Genomic DNA, 16,013 nt, shown 5'->3' on the forward strand with positions numbered 1-16,013 from the left:
TCAGCAGCCGGAAAAAAAAAATGAGAAGTCCAGAAGCCGATTCAAGAGGTGTTATCAAAAATCAATGAAGAAGGAAGGTATCATTCCCTAAATGACGTTTGGAAATTTGGCTCAATATGTAGACTTTAAGAATCATATCTATATTTTGTGTTACTTACAAATTAGTGAAGGATTAGAGAGCTTCCAAACAAAGCAAGGCTTTAAAACTAGGAGAATGAAGTACAGGAGAATTATCACTACCACAGCTTTGGAGCAGAGAAGGAATGTTTTAAATAGTATGCAAAAGAAGAAGGAATTTCTTGGATTTGATCATATTAAAGTTAAATATTTTTTCTCAACTAAGAACATCACAAAAGCAATAAATGACAGATTGAGAGAATATTTGCAATCTCTAACCAACAAGGATTATCAAGAAAACACATAGGAAACTGTTGCAAAATTACCAAGAGAAAAAGAAACACAGTGTAGACACCAACCGTGCGGGTCTCAGGGAACCCAGGAACTCCTGGTTGAGCCTCGAGGACTGAGTGGAGCCCCAGGTGAGATGGCAGCCAGCGGTGAAGGCTCGTGTTCATACTGGAGGCCTTGGCGCTGATCCTAACACCCCATAGCATCAGAGGTGTGGAGATGGCAGCCCTTGTGTGCTGTTGGTGGCTTAGGGACCAGTTATCCCCAAGAGCACGTTAGTGACCCTAAGTGTGTGAACACGACCAAGACTCCATGGGAAGCCCCAAGGCCGTGTCTCACAGACTCACAGAGGCCAGTTCAGGACCATTCACTGCTGCAGTGACAGAGCTGGAAATTAGCAGGAAGTACGGGCCGAGCATCGATGGAGCAGCCTGGCTCAGCAATGTACCAGCTGTCAAAAGAATGGAGGTACCGAAGCCATCAGGCACAAAGGTGGACAGACGTCAGGCTGAGTTTAGAAACAGGAAGCAGCATCAGGGCTGTGGAATACATGTGCAGTCATCCTGGGGGCCACCTGCAGCCAGAGTGGTCCTCATCACGCTTGCTATGCTGAGACCTACAGAGAGGAGCTGAGACAAAAGTGTCCCCAGGGTCCTTCCCCTTTCTCGTTCTCAGCCCTGGCTGTATGTTATGCCAACCTCAGTCTTGCCAGCTCAACTCCAGAGTAACTCAGACAGCCCGGCCCTGGGTCCAGACCGCCCTAGGATGGGGTGGGTGTGTGTGCCCAGGAAGTCGAGGAGAAGGCACCCTGTCCCCAAGGGGAAGAGGATGTTGGACACCCCCCACCCCTTGCAGCAAGGGCAAGCGCTCTTTAGCAGCAAGGGACACCGGGTGACGGGAAAGGCGTTGCTGACACTGACACTGTGGAGGAGCTTTGTGGAGGCTGACAGGCTGCTTCTCTTCCCTGAGCCTCATTTTCCCCAGCTGTGAAATGGGCTAGGGGACCAGAGGCTGTTTAAGGTCCCTGACAGCTCGGCGTGGCCTGGCCTCCTCCTGGCCTCCTCCACTGCCTCCCGGGCCCCATCACAGGGAATTCCTGGTGTCTAGACCTCCATGGGACAAAGCTGAAGGCTAAAGTCTGGGGCAATGGTTTCTATGTAAAAATTTGGAAATATCTTAAAATGCACTAAAAGATTAGAAAAATTAATTATGGGATGAAATGATTCCCTTCCAGGAAAATTCTGAGGCACAGCGCTGTTCTGTGACTCAGAAGACCACTCATGGCCGAGGAGGGGACCCCGGCATCATGGTAGAGCGTCTCCCCAGTGAAGACAACGGGAGGCACTTTCTGTAGAAAACAAACGCATACTAACAAAGCCACACGACTCAGGCCTCCCTTACTGCCACCAAGAGTGGCGAGTCTCAGGAAGGCACTGGCTGCACCTACTGCTACTGGGCCACGTGTGCCCTCCGGTGGCGGCCCCAAAGAGCCAAACTCGCCCAGCCCCTCCAGGGCTCCCAACAGATGGCGCAGGTTCTCGATCTCTCCACACCCCACAGGATGGCAGCTGGACAGCAGAACCAAAACCCCATGGGCAACACTCACGAGAACGCTGTGCCACACGGAGACAGGTGCTCCCCAGGCCCCTCAGTGTGCGCAGGTGGGAAGGGGCCGGTGGCCACCACAGCCCAGCGCCTACCCCAGGGAGGGAGTGCCAGGGCCACAGCCGAGACAGGAGAACTGAAACCAACCAAGGGGCGGCAGGAAGCCAGCAGGCCACTCCAACAGCCTGAGGCGCGGGCCCACGTGACACCCTCGGGGGAAATGCAAGGCCCCCCGGGCCCAACTGGAGGGGTGCAGTGCAGAGCCCTGTGAACCCCCAAATCCAGACTGGCAGGCTCCCGGGCAGCCACAGGGAGTGCCGCCCCTTGCGACCAAGACAGAAGGGACAAAGAGATGGAAATTTTGCACCAAAGTCGGGGACAAACTGTGAACTCCTGAGGGCTAGACGCGTCCCACAGGAATGGGCGGAGGCTGATCTCTACATGAACCCAAAGGTACTAGGAACAGGGTCAGACACAGACAGAGGGTGCCAACTAGGCTCAGAGACGCTCAGAGATGGGGGTGGAGGAGGACGCAGGAAAGAGCTGGAAATAAAAGAAAAACATCATCACAGAAACAAAGGTGTAACCAGAGGAAGCGCACACGTGACCAGACGCGGCAAAGGCTGAAGTGAGAACAAGGCAGGAGTAAAACGCTCCTAGCCAAGACGGCAAAGGGAACAAACTTGTGCTCCTGCCTCAAACAACTGGCCTCCTCCCGGCTGTCTCCTGGCCTCCTCCACTGCCAAACAAAATGCTAGAAACAGTAATTTCCAGACTTTGGAAAGAAGCTGCGTAGCATAGGGGTCCCCGAGGAAATGAAGTGGCCACAGGAGCAAGGTGGGCGCTGGGGAGACTCAGGCTCCTGCCAAGGAGCGCTGGGCACGGTGCCTCTGGAGCCAAGAGGACAAAACAAAAGTGGAACTTCAGGGAAGTCGGTCGAGGTGGCTGGAGCAACAGCAGTGTACCAGAGAGGAGAGGGCTGCCCAGAGAGAAAACTCCAGAACTGTACAGAGAGCTCCTCCCAAGTCTTCAAATACATACAGCTGCATCCATGAATCTGAAGAAACCACCCAGGCCTAGAGGAGGAACCCCAGAGAGGAGCCGCGGGAACAACTCCTGGGCCTTGGGTGTGGCGTTGGAAAGCCCTGTGGTGCCCAGCAGCCCAGGCAGAGACCCCGGGGGCCTCACCTCTGTGGCTGGACCCTGCCACCCAGACTCTGCTATTCTGGTCTCACTCAAGAAAGGCTAAAGGATCAAAGCATTTCCAAGAAACTTGATTGCTTTTCTAAAAAAACTCATGGATAAAAAGCATCCATAACTACCCAGCACATGCAATACAGTAAACATTATGATTCTGATTTTTAAAGTCAGAAACTAATGAGAAAAAGAGCAGATTAAGAGACAGATGATATATTCAGCAGCTGAGACTAGAAAAAAAAATATAACAACATTCCATATGTTCAAGAAGATGGAGAAGACCATAAAGGAGTCACATGAAAAATACAAAGTGAACCCACAAGAAATTTCCACAGGTAAAAACCATGTCTGTATGAAAAATGCACTGGATGATGTTAAAGTGGATTCGACACTGTGGAAAAAATATTAGTGAACTTGGACACTTATAACTGAAAATAGAGAAATGAAAAGAGAAAGAAAAAGCCAGCAAAAAAGAGATAAAAGGGACCTCAAAAAAAGTAAGAAATGCTGGTTGGCCGCGGTGGCACACCCCTGTCATCCCAGCAGCTCAGGAGGCTGAGGCAGGAGGAACACGAGTTCAAAGCCAGCCTCAACAAAAGCAAGGTGCTAAGCAACTCAGTGAGACCCTGTCTCTAAATAAAACATGAAATAGGGCTGGGGGTGTGGCTCAGAGGTCGAGTGCCCCTGAGTTCAATCCAGGTACCAAAAACAAAAGTAAGAAATGCTGAAAACTGACAAAGATTTCATGAACAAATAAGAGGAGTCCCCAGGAAGACCACCAAAGCAAGGCAATCCAACAATATGGAAAACAAGCTCTCAGGAAGACTGTATCCAGCACACGAATGGCCACGTTGAAGGAGTGGTGGGCCGGTTTGTATCTTGGTTGTGATGGTTGGTGTCTGGCTATGAATATCAGTGGCATAAATAAAGAGGCAACTCTATCGCACTCCATAAACAAAATGACTTGAAACCACTTGCTGCAAAAGCACTCAACGTAGGCAACTGAGAAGTTCAATCCAGAGTCATATTCTAGAGTACAATCCAAATTTTAAATATATCCACAGGAGATTTAAGCCACAAGAGTAAATGACTGAGAAGCGGCCACTGGGCATCGTCATGCTTCGGGGCAGCGATGTTTCATACCAGGAGACAAGATTTTTAAGGAATTAAATTCCACAAACTGACTTTTTGCATAAAAGGTGAAAACAGTTACCAACAGGCAGGAAGGAGGCAGTGTGTCTCAGGGTTCTCATGAGGACTGTTCCAGAAGAGTGAATTCAGACAACCAAAGTGGCTGTCTCCCCTGGGCAGCGAGGACACTGTCTTTCTTTTAAAATAACAGCCAAGAAGGCTAAAGGTGGGCACAGTGCCCTGCTATGCCCAGGCGCCAGGCAGGCAAAGCAGGAGAGCGCCAGGAAACCTCACACTGTCCTTGTGCCCAATGACCACTTGTAATGGCATCGAGGACCTGAGGTAGCCAGATGGGCGTGGGGACACCACCTCCCCCAAAGAGGGGCTGGGCTCTGGGGAAGCAGCTGACTCGGGCTCTGGCCACTGACTAAGCCTGTTGCACCTCTAGATCTGCAAGTTCACAGGGAGGTTTGAAATGGCAGGGAAGGGTCACCTTGGAGACGATGGGAATCAACTCAGTATTTTGGAAATTGATGGATGAAGAGAAAGAACGAAGCTCGACCCAAATTGTCCCTTGTGAACAGCACCACGTGAGCAGGCAGGAGCAGAGAGAACACACCTCTTCACAAAAGCACACAGCTAGTCAGCGGAAAGGGAATGGTAGGGTGGAAATGACCGTTTTGCACCAATTTGCAGTCCCACCAGCAATGTATGATGTGCCTTTCCCCACATCCTCACCAAGATTTATTGTTACCTGTATTCTTGATAACTGCCATTCTGACTAGAGTGAGAAGGAACTTCAGTGTGGTTTTAATTTGTATTCCTCTAATTGTTAGAGATGTTGAACATCTTTTCATGTTTGTTGACCACTTGTATTTCTTCTGAGAAGGGCCTGTTCAGTTCCTTTGCCCATTTATTACTTGGGTTTTTGTTGTTAACTTTTTTAATTTTAAAAAAAACATATATTTACTTATTCTAATATGTTATACATGACAGCAGAATGCATTTCAATTCACAGTATACATATACAGCACAATTGTTCATGTCTCTGGTTGTACACAAAGTAGAGTCACACCATTCGTGTCTTCATACAAATGTACTTAGAATAATTATGTCCATCTCATTCCACTGTCTTTCTTAATCCCTAGCCCCCTCCCTTCCTCTCCCTCCCTTTGCCCTAGCAAAATTCCTCCATCCCTTCCATGCTGCCTCCAACACCCCCATTATGGATCAGCATCCACATATCAGAAAAAACATTTGGCATTTGCTTTTTTGGGGGATTGCTTATTTCACTTAGCATTATATTCCCCAATCCATCCATTTACCTGCAAATGCTAATATTCCATTGTGTACATATATATATACACCATGGTTTCTTTATCCATTCACCTACTGCAGGGCATCTAGCTTAATTAAGATCTGATTGAATGCAGGGTAGTATTCGTATTTTTTTTTTATTTGCTAAGAGTTGCTTTGTGGCATAATATATGGTCTATTTTAGAGAAGGATCCATGTTCGGCTGAGAAAAAAGTGTATTTGCTTGTTGATGCATGAAATATTCTATCTATGTCAGTTAAGTCTAAGTTATTGATTGTATTATTGAGTTCTATAGTTCCTTTGTTCAGCTTTTGTTTGGAAGATCTCTCCAGTGGTGAAAGAGGTGTGTTAAAGTCACCCAGAATTATTGTGTTGTGGTCTATTTGACTCTTGAACTTGTGAAGAGTTTGTTTGATAAACATAGATCCTCCATTGTTTGGGGCATTTATATTTATGATTGTTATGTTTTGTTGGCGTATGGTTCCCTTGAGCAGTATGTTATGTCCATCTTTATCCCTTTTGATTAACTTTGGCTTGAAGTTTACTTTATTTGATACGAGGATGGAAACTCCTGCTTATTTCTGCAGTCCATGTGAGTGGTATTTTTTTTTTCCTAACATTTCACCTTCAGTCTGTGAATGTTTTTTCCTATGAGATAAGTCTCTTGGAGGCAGAAAACTGTTAGTTCTATTTTTAGAATCCAATCTGCCAGTCTATGTCTTTTAATTAATGAATTTATGCTATTAACATTCAGGGTTATTAATGAGATATGGTTTGTAGTTGACCGGGAGGTCATATTTGTTTATTTTTGGTATTTAACTTGATTTAGTTTCTCCTTTGATTAGCTTTTCCTTTATTATAATACCTCCTTTTGCTGATTTGCATTGTTATTTTTTATTTCCTTCTCATGGAATATTTTGCCAAGGATGTTCTGTAGCGCAGGATTTCTAGTAGTAAATTCTTTTAACTTTTGTTTATCATGGAAGGTTTTTGTTTCATCATCAAATCTAAAGCTTAATTTTGCTGGATATTAGATTCTTGGTTGGCATCCATTTTCTTTCAAAGCTTGGTACATGTTGTTCCAGAGTCTTCTAGCTTTCAGGGTCTGGGTTGAAAATCTGCAGATATCCTATTTGGTTTCCCCCTATGTGTAATCTGATTCCTTTTTCTTGTGGCTTTTAAAATTCTCTCCTTATTCTGTAGGCTAGGTTTTTTTCATGATAATGTGCCTTGGTGTGTATCTGTTGTGATTTTGTACATTTGGTGTCCTGTAAGCCTCTTGAATTTGATTTTCCATTTCATTCTTCATGTTTGGAAAATTTCCCTGATATTATTTCATTGAATAGTTTGCTCATTCCTTTGGTTTGAAACTCCATGCCTCCCTCTATCCCAATAACTCTAAAATTTGGTCTTTTCATATTATCCCATATTTCTTGAATGTTCTGCTCATGGTTTCTTACTGTCTTCTCTGTGTGTGGTCTACATTCTTTTCAAGATGATCTATTTTGTCTTCATTGTCTGAAGTCCTGTCTTCCAAGTGGTCTGATCTGTTGGTGATGTTTTCGATTGAACTTTTAATTTGGTTTATTGTTTCTTTCATTTGAAGGATTTCCTTTTGTTTTTTCAGAACCTTTATCTCCTTATTGAAGTAAACTTTTGCTTCCTGTATTTGCTTATGTAGCTCTTTATCGAAATGATCTTTCGCTGGCTGTATTTGTTCTCTTACATCATCCTTTAATACACAGAACTTTTTAATTATATTAATTATATATTTAATTATATATTTTTAAGTATGTACATCTGAACTCCTTCTCTGTCATTTCTTCTGCTGTGCTGGCCGTGGACTCTAATCATGTAGCATCTTGGTTAGTTGGGGGCACTTTCTTCCCTTGTTTTTTCATGTTGTTTGTGTGTCTTCCCTTCCAGCTCTGTGGATCATTACAGTTTTTACCCTATAGGCTTATAGTGTCTCAGCATGGTCCCAAGACCTCTCCTCTAAGGGGGAGAACAATGCGAACAGATCCCAGTACAAACAATATACAACCTTAAACCAAATAGCTGCTATTAAGCCCTTCACAGTTTTTTCACAATATACAGAAATGGTGAGTTCAATTATTATCTACAATATAAACAATAGGTTTGCAAAAGGGTCTACAGTTTCTGACGGTGGACAAAGAACTGGAGGTGAGGTGTAGGATGAGATGTTGAGGGGGTAGGAGGGAGGCTATAGGGTTATTAGATCTTAGAAAGCATGAAAGAGGAATCTAAACAAATTGGTTAGTAGCAGGAGAAGAGAGAGAAAGCGATTTGGGGGAGACAAATTGTTAGAGTCTGTAAACAAGTCAAAATAACACCTGGCATTTTGCCAGGGGAATGTTAGAGTTCGTAAACAAGTCTGGATGGTGCCTGGCAAAATGCCAGAGGGAGTGGTTTGAGAAGTAACAAACGGGAGCCATTAAGTGTGGAGATTCCTGATTGGTTGCCTGATGTATGTAGTTTATGCTAATTAGATGTGTGGAATGTATAAATACTGCTCCTGTCCTGCAATAAACGGCTCCCACTCCTGCTGTATCAATCTACACAAGTTGTTCGTCATCCCCCGGTTATTTTGCTGCAGCCGGACTGCGGCAACAAATAAATGGAAAGAAAGAAGAGTACAACAAACAAACAAAAAAACATAAATATTAAGAAAAGCTAAAAATGTAAAAGCAGGAGATAGAAGGATATACAACACCACTGTAATATACTACTCAGACATCCCTGTCCTCAGTAGCCTAATTCATGAAAAGTACTTGGTTTCACAAATGTTGGGGATGTGAGGGCAGGAGGAGAGAGAGACAGAGAAAAAAAATTTCAAAGGAAGACATAAGGATTGTTTCTGTTGGAGATTAGTATCTTTCCAGCTTCCCTTCTCATCCAATAGGTGGGGTTCTCTATTGTTTGCTGCTGTCTCCACCCTCAGGATGGTGAAGGTTATTAGGGTGGGAGGGTTGGTCCTGGGTGCAGGGCTCCTGGAGGTGGGGTATAGCAGTTGCTGTCCCTGATGGGAGACTCCCCCCCACCAAGGATCTCCTTTGGGCCCACTCATGTGATGTGGGCCTGGTCTTACCTCCTTATATCTCCTGAAGACCCCACAATTCCTGGTCTCTAATTTAGTCTCTACACTGTATCTCCCTCACCCCTCCCTTTCTACTTCCCAATCAGGAACCTCTCTCTCCAGAGGTCTTGGGGGCTGCACTCTGGCGACTGTGCACCTGTCATGGAGAGCTGTTCTACACTGGGCAGTCTAGGACCTATTTTCCGAGCTATGGACTGGCTGTGTAGCCACAGGCACTGTGCCGGGTTAGTGGCTGCCAGGGAGAGGGGGGAGTTGGGGGCTTTCAGTACCTTGATATTGTTTCTAAGCCCCAGCTGGTGTTCCAAGTTGGGAGTTGCCCCAACTAAGGATGGAGACATAGGTGTCCCAAGATGGAGGTGGTTGCTTTCTGATCAGGTCAGGTGGGACCGACAGTGGCGTTGAGCAGCATGTTCAGACATGCAACTCTGTGGAGTGCAGTATTGTGGCTGGCCACTGTCACTGGACCCAGTGCAGTGTCCCCAGGTGCAGGCTACTACATGTAGGGGACCGTGGCAGTGGTTGCTATGCCCCAAAATACTGGCCACCAGAGGAGTCCCGTGTTGGTAGCTGGGTGTCCACACTGGAGTGGCGGCCAGAGTTCCTGCACGTGGGCAGCAGTCGAGTGTCCTGAGCGGGAGCAGTGGCCGGGATTCCTGCGCAGGTGCTGATGCCGGTGGTCCTACTTGGGCACCTGGAGTCCTGCACAGTGTGGTGGCCGATTCCTATGCAGGAGCAGGTGTGGGGTCCTCCATCACACGCAGAGAAACGGTGTTCCCACTACTTAAATCCCAGCTCCCGGAGCGACACAGAATGCAGCTCCCTCTAGCCCGCCATCTCGGATGGCTCCAAGTTTTTTGAATTCTTTACATATCCTAAAGATTAATGCTCATCTGAAGTGCGTGTGGTAAAGATTTTCTCCCATTCTGCAGGCTCTCTCTTCATGATCTTGTTTCCTTTGCTGGGAAGCAGCTTTATAGTTTGATGCCATCCCATTTATTAATTCTTGATTTTACTTCTTGCACTTGTCTCATTGAGGAAGTCAGTTCCTAAGCTGACATGATGGAGAGTTGGGTCTACATTTTCTTCTAGTAGGTGCAGGGTCTCTAGTCTGATGCCTAGGTCCTTGATCCACTTTGAGTTGGGTTTTGTGCAGGGTGAGACATAGGGATTCAATTTTATTCTGTTATATATAGATTTCCAGTTTTCCCAGCACCATTTGTTGAAGAGGCTATCTTTTCTCCAATGTATATTTCTAGTGCTTTCATCTAGTTTGAGATTAATTGTACTTGTGTGGGTTTGTCTCTGTATCTTCTATTTTGTTCCATTACAAATTGGAGCAACCACTCTGGAAAGCAGTATAGAGATTCCTCAGAAAACTTGGAATGGAACCACCATTTGACCCAGTTTTCCCTCTCCTCTGTATATACCCCAAATCAGCATACTGCATACTACATACATCATACCACATCAATGTTTATAGCAGTTCAATTCACCATAGTTAAAATATGGAACCAAACTTAACTCACAATAGCTAAGTTATGAAGCCTAAGTCCTTCAACAGATGAATGGACAAAGAAAATGTGGTACATATACACAATGGAATATTACTCAGCCAGAAAAGAGAATGACTTTATGACATTTGCTGGAAAATAGATAGATCTGGAAACTATCTTGCTAAGTGAAATAAGCCAGTCCCCCAAAACCAAAGGTGGAATGCTCTGTCTGATGTGCAGATGCTAACACACAATAAGTGTATGGGGTGGGGGTGGGGAATAGAAGTTCAGTGGTTTAGACAAAGGAGACTAAAGGAAGGGAAGGAGATTGGAATAGGAAAGACAGCAGAATGGATGTGGCTAGACTTTCCTGTGCTCTCATATGAATACGCTCCTCAGTCATGTATCACTAAAAAGAACAAATTTTGAAAAGAGAGAAGTGACCGTTTGCAACCCCTACGAGTTACTGATCTGAGCATCGTTGGGCACAGACAGCTGCTAACACCAGAGGCAGAGGCCATCAGACATTCACCCACTCATGAACAAATGCCACACTGTGGCCCTGCCAAAGGGACCAACCCCCCGGAGCAGCTACCGACCTGCAGAAACAGCAGAGGACAAAGGAATGTGTCACACACTACCCGTGTCTCTGGCTGGCCAGCCCCAGAGGGAGATGGGTTTAAGGCCAGGCCAGGCCACGTGAGCAGGCCACGCCAGAGTAAGGAAACCAGAGGAAACAGCGAGCCTGGTTTTGAGTTCAGGATGGGGCTCTCAGGAGGGGGACTGGCAGGACGCCGGGGCTCTTCCAGCAAGAAGGCAAACTGCTTCCCCATCCAGGGGGGCTCCAGGGCCTCGCTCAGCCACGCAATTGCTGTGTGCAGTTTTCTGGTTTATAATAGAAGGTTTGCAGAGGCACAGACACCGAGCCATCTAGATGGGACGTAAGACACACCCACGGCATGAACAGAAGAAAACACACTGACGGGCCCCTCTCTCTGCTTCTCTGTGGCTTCACCGTGGCCTTGGTCACAGGGAGAGGAAAGGCAGGTCTGGCTCCTGTTTAACCTTGAAGTGCTTCCTTCAACGTCCCGGAGGAGGAAAATGTCTACATTCTGATTCTTTTCTGTGTCCTTAACCACTCTGTTCCAGCACCTGAAACAGGGCAGTGACAAGGTGCTCACTGGAGAAGCCACGGACGGGATGGCGGGACCCAAGACCAGCACCCAGGAGGGAGGAGCGCTCGGCACCCCTGCCTCAGCTCCCTCCAGAAAGCAACTGCCCCGTCCATCAAACCACACACCCTGGGGTCCTGAGCCCCGGCTTCACGGACTGCTGTCCCGTATGCCAGGATGTCAGGGCCCTCCAAGCCATTGCTGGCACATCGTCCCCACAGAGACTGCAGGTGACTGGCTGGGAAAGAAAGCTATGGGTGGGATGTGCCCTCCACATGGTGACAGCCACCCAGGGGACAGCCAGGTGGGTTGGGAGAGAATGCCACCCTGCCTGCCACAGCGGACATGTGAGGTAGGACACTGCTGCAGCCAGCTGGGATCCCCTCGTGAGCCATCATGGGCTGTGTGTGCGAGCTCTGCGCATTGGGCGTGTGAGGGGACTGGTCTGGCGTTACGCGCTCTGGGGCTGTGTGACGCATGTGTGCCTTTCCTCTCGCTCTGCCTGTGATCCCACACAGCACCTGAGAAGGGTGTGGCTTTCCTAGATGTCAATCAACCTGCTGACCACAGGACATCCCCAAACAAGACTCCACCCTTCGAAACCCAATCCCTCGCCTTATTTGGGTGGAATATTCTATGAATGCTTCTTCTTGGGACACCAAGAGACCCCAATCCCTGCTCTCAAACTCACTGCCCCCCACCCCCATGGCCTCTTTTCTGGTCCTCAAACACATCACCCTCCTTCCTACCCCAGGGCCTTTGCACCTGCAACCCCTTCTGCCTGGAACTGTCTCCCCTCCAGAGCCGGCTCCCTGGACTCAACCCTGCCCAGTCCATCTGTCCATCTCTTCTGTCCATCTACAGGGTTTGTCCTTTTCATCACCTTCAGGCCTAAGTTCAAAGGTCACTTCCTCCCTGTCCACCCTATCCCAACCTAACCCTTTGTCCTGCTTGGACTTCTCCACAGCCCCTGTCTCTTCCCTGTGCCTCCTGCAGGTGTGGGTCCCACCAGAAGGCAGCTCAAGCAGCGCACGAGGGAGGTGCTGTGAGGTGCTGTGAGGCAGGCTCATTCCTGCGCGTCCTGCTGGGCTCTGCCGTCCCCACTTCTCCCTCCACCCCTGCTCAGCCACAGAGCGGGAGACAGGGCTCAGGGCCTGGAAGCCCTCAGCCAGCACCTGAACTCTGCGCAAGGCTGCCCTGCCCCACGGGAAACAGCCTGGGGGGACGGGGACGCCACTCCCACAGGGAGGAGGAATGAGGGGCAGGTGACAGAGGGAGCAGGTCGAGGTCTCTGCTCACATCCTCATTCCTGAGTGTGGTCGGGCTCTTTCAGCCTCCAGGAAGGCAGGGGGGTGGGGAGGACCCCCAGTCACCTGGCTCCCACTTAAGCCACCCCTCGAAGGCTCTGGAAGCTCAGTACCTTTAAACCTAGCGCCCTCTCCAGCACCCTGGGCTTCTGAGGGACAGTTAGTTGTTCAGTCTGTCCCTCTGAGCCCTTGGCCTTGTCCCTCTCAGCTTGTTCAGCTATTAAGATGTTTACCACCAGCGGCGGCCAGAGCTGCAGTGGAACTTGGCAGCCTCCGGTCTTGAACTCCAAAGAGGGGACGAGGCCAGAGAGGGCCTGGGAGGAGGACGCGGTGCGGGGACGCTGCCCACGGGCTCTGAACTCCCTTTGTCTGCACTTGGACCGCGGGCAGTTCATGGCCCTTCCGTCACCGGGCGTCACAGCAGCTATTAAAGACATACTTCTGTGAGAACCACGGGGCTCGGCTCCCCAGGAATGCTGACCCTGCAGGGGCCTCTGCAGAGAAAGGCCACTGTCATGGGACATCAGAGGGCTGCACCACCAACGCGCGCCCTTGGGTTCGGAAGTGATTATCTGGGAGCAGAATAACTGGCAGATCCCATCGCTGGTGTGGGTGGGGAGCGTCCTGCCGCCAGGCCCCAACAGGGGCTTCCAGGAGGTCACCCGGCGGGGAGCCCAGCATGCAGCCAAGAGCAGCCACTGAACAATCGCCACCATTTACCACAGACACAATGTGCCAGGCTGGGGCCTGCATGACGGTTGAGCCGTCCCCAAAAGCAGCACAGAGGGGCAGTCACACCTGTGAGAGATGGGGGACCTGGGCCGGAACCGAGGCCACACACAGTGGGAAGCACCCAGACCTTCCTACAGCAGCCACCCCACCCCTGTTCCCTGTCCACTGGCCACCTGCGGGCAGAGCCGGCTCCCTGGACTCAACCCTGCCCAGTCCATCTGTCCATCTCTTCTGTCCATCTGTCCCGCCTCTCTCCTCTACATTGCCTTGTTCCTGCTTGGGTCCTGGTCTCTCGGGCTTCCCTTCTCCTTTGGCAGTATGTAGCTGACATGCAGAAAGCCCTCTGTCACCTGCCGGAGCCCCCACACACACGTGCAGACCACCCGATCACAAACTGCACCAGGAGAGCAGGGACCGGAGCAGTGCCTGTGTGGTCACCCAGAGGTCACCACCCACCTCCATGATAGGGTGGCTTCTAAGGCCCTTGCTCTCCTGGATCCCTCAGAACCTTCACAAGGTAACTCCAGGCACCGATGCCCTGGGGTCTGTGTGGAAGTTAGGGAAGGAGTGGACAGAGGGTGGGGCTGCCTTGGGAAGGAGAGGGGCAGCTGGGCATCGCCTGCTCCCCACAGGGCGACAACACCCTGATTGCACTCTCTGTGCTCCAGCGAGTGCAGGCACAGAGCCTTCAGTGGGAGCAGGACTGCCTGGCTGCTTGGCCCTCCAGTTCAAGGTCATGACCTCACTGTCATTTCTTCAAACTCAGAAGCAGTTTTTGGTGTGTGAATAGCTAAATAATGGAAATGGTTCAGTGTTAGCTCGGGGCCAGCCACAGCTATTATGCACCGGATTAATTGCTAACAACCCAAGGTGGTCATTGGCTCCACTGTCCAAATCGAGAGGCCGGGGCTCAATAAGACACAACCCTTGCCCAGGACCACACCACACGTGAGGACCGGGACTCAGCCCTGAGCCTGGGTGTCACCCCTGGGCTGGGGTCCACACCAGGGCACTCAGGCTCCGTGATGGTGCGTGGCTTCCTGTGGTCTGAAAGGAGGACTGAGGAGGGGGAAGGAGATCATGGATCAGGAATCAGGTGGAGCCTCCTGGGCTCGGGGTGCATGAGCACATGGGGGACCCTGGACGCAGCCGTGCTGGCATTGGCTCTCCACGTGTTTCCTTGTCTGTGAAATAGAAGTGGAATAGCAGCTTCAGAGGGTTGTTGAGTGTTACACCTAGTGTGAGGAACATGGCATACAATAGGTGCTCAATGAACCAGAGCCGCTGTGAAGGTGGCTGATTTGGTTACTGTTCCCCACCCACGGGGAAGTGGAGATGTCTTAGTTCAATAAGGAGGCTCTCCTGAGAGGCTCACAGGAGTCCTTTAAGCGTTTGCACTTGTTAATTGGCTGTTGGACTCATTCTAACCATTAACTTGTGAAAAAGAAAACCTCCCCCTGGGTAATCCCCAGCCCACCACCCGCCACACTGCTTGCCTCCCACGCCCCTCCTTCTTCTGCTCTGTTCCCTGACCCGTCACCACTGACCCAAGGCTTCTTTATTTCTCCATTACACGTTTGTGTGAACACGTCATTTGTCTGTGTGACATGTTATGGGATGTTTTGGGGTGAGCATCACTTTGCAAATAGAAACGAGGCCAGCTTCGGATGACTTTAGGTCTCAGTGGGCCTTGGGCCAGGGCTCACGCTCGCTCACCTCTGGGCCCAGCAGTCTCTCCTCCTGCCCCTCTGGGCAGGTCATTACTAAAAGAAGTCCCCCAGGGAGGACAAGAGCTCTGGAGGCTGAGACGGAGCTGCACACTGAAGGTGGAGAGAGGACAGGAGGGGCACACAGTTCCCCCGGCAGCTCTGCACGGCTCCTCCCAGGGCCGGAGAGAGAAACAGACCCCTCTGTGAGTTCTATTTCCGTGTCTGAGAGGAAGAAAAGTGTCACTGGTGGTGGAGAGAGTGACAGGATGGGACAGTCCCCACTGTACAGGTCAGTTTGGAGCCGGGACATGCACCTGGTGGATTCGAAAAGCAGAACATGACTAAAGACATATTTATCTATTCATTTATTTGGGCACGTCTGTATTTATTTATTGAGGTACTGAGGATCTCACCCAGGGACTTGTCCGTGCTCTCCAAGAGCTGTGCCTCTGAGCTGCACTCCCAGACCTTTTTATTTTGAGATGAAGGTTTCGCTAAATTGCTGAGGCTGGCCTCGAACTTGTGATCCTCCTGGCTCAGGGACCTTACAGGCTCAAGGGGCCAACGCAGCAGTAGAGCCAGCCGTAGCTGACCACAGACCTGCTTGGCATCACTCTTCAGTGGGTGGGGGCCTAGCTGGGGCAGCTGGGCATGGCTGGGGACCCAGGTCATAGACGTGGAGAGTGTTGCTCACCTTTCTCCACTAAGATGTCCAGGCCACCCTGTGCCCTTGAGGAAGGTAGTTTAAGGTTCCTGGAAGGCCACTGACCCCTGCATGTAGAAGAAGGAGCAGCCAGGCTGGCTCCGTGTCCTCTGCTGAGCCC

Source organism: Marmota marmota, unplaced genomic scaffold (genome assembly GCF_001458135.2).
Source record: "Marmota marmota marmota unplaced genomic scaffold, marMar, whole genome shotgun sequence".
Lineage (NCBI taxonomy): Eukaryota > Metazoa > Chordata > Mammalia > Rodentia > Sciuridae > Marmota > Marmota marmota.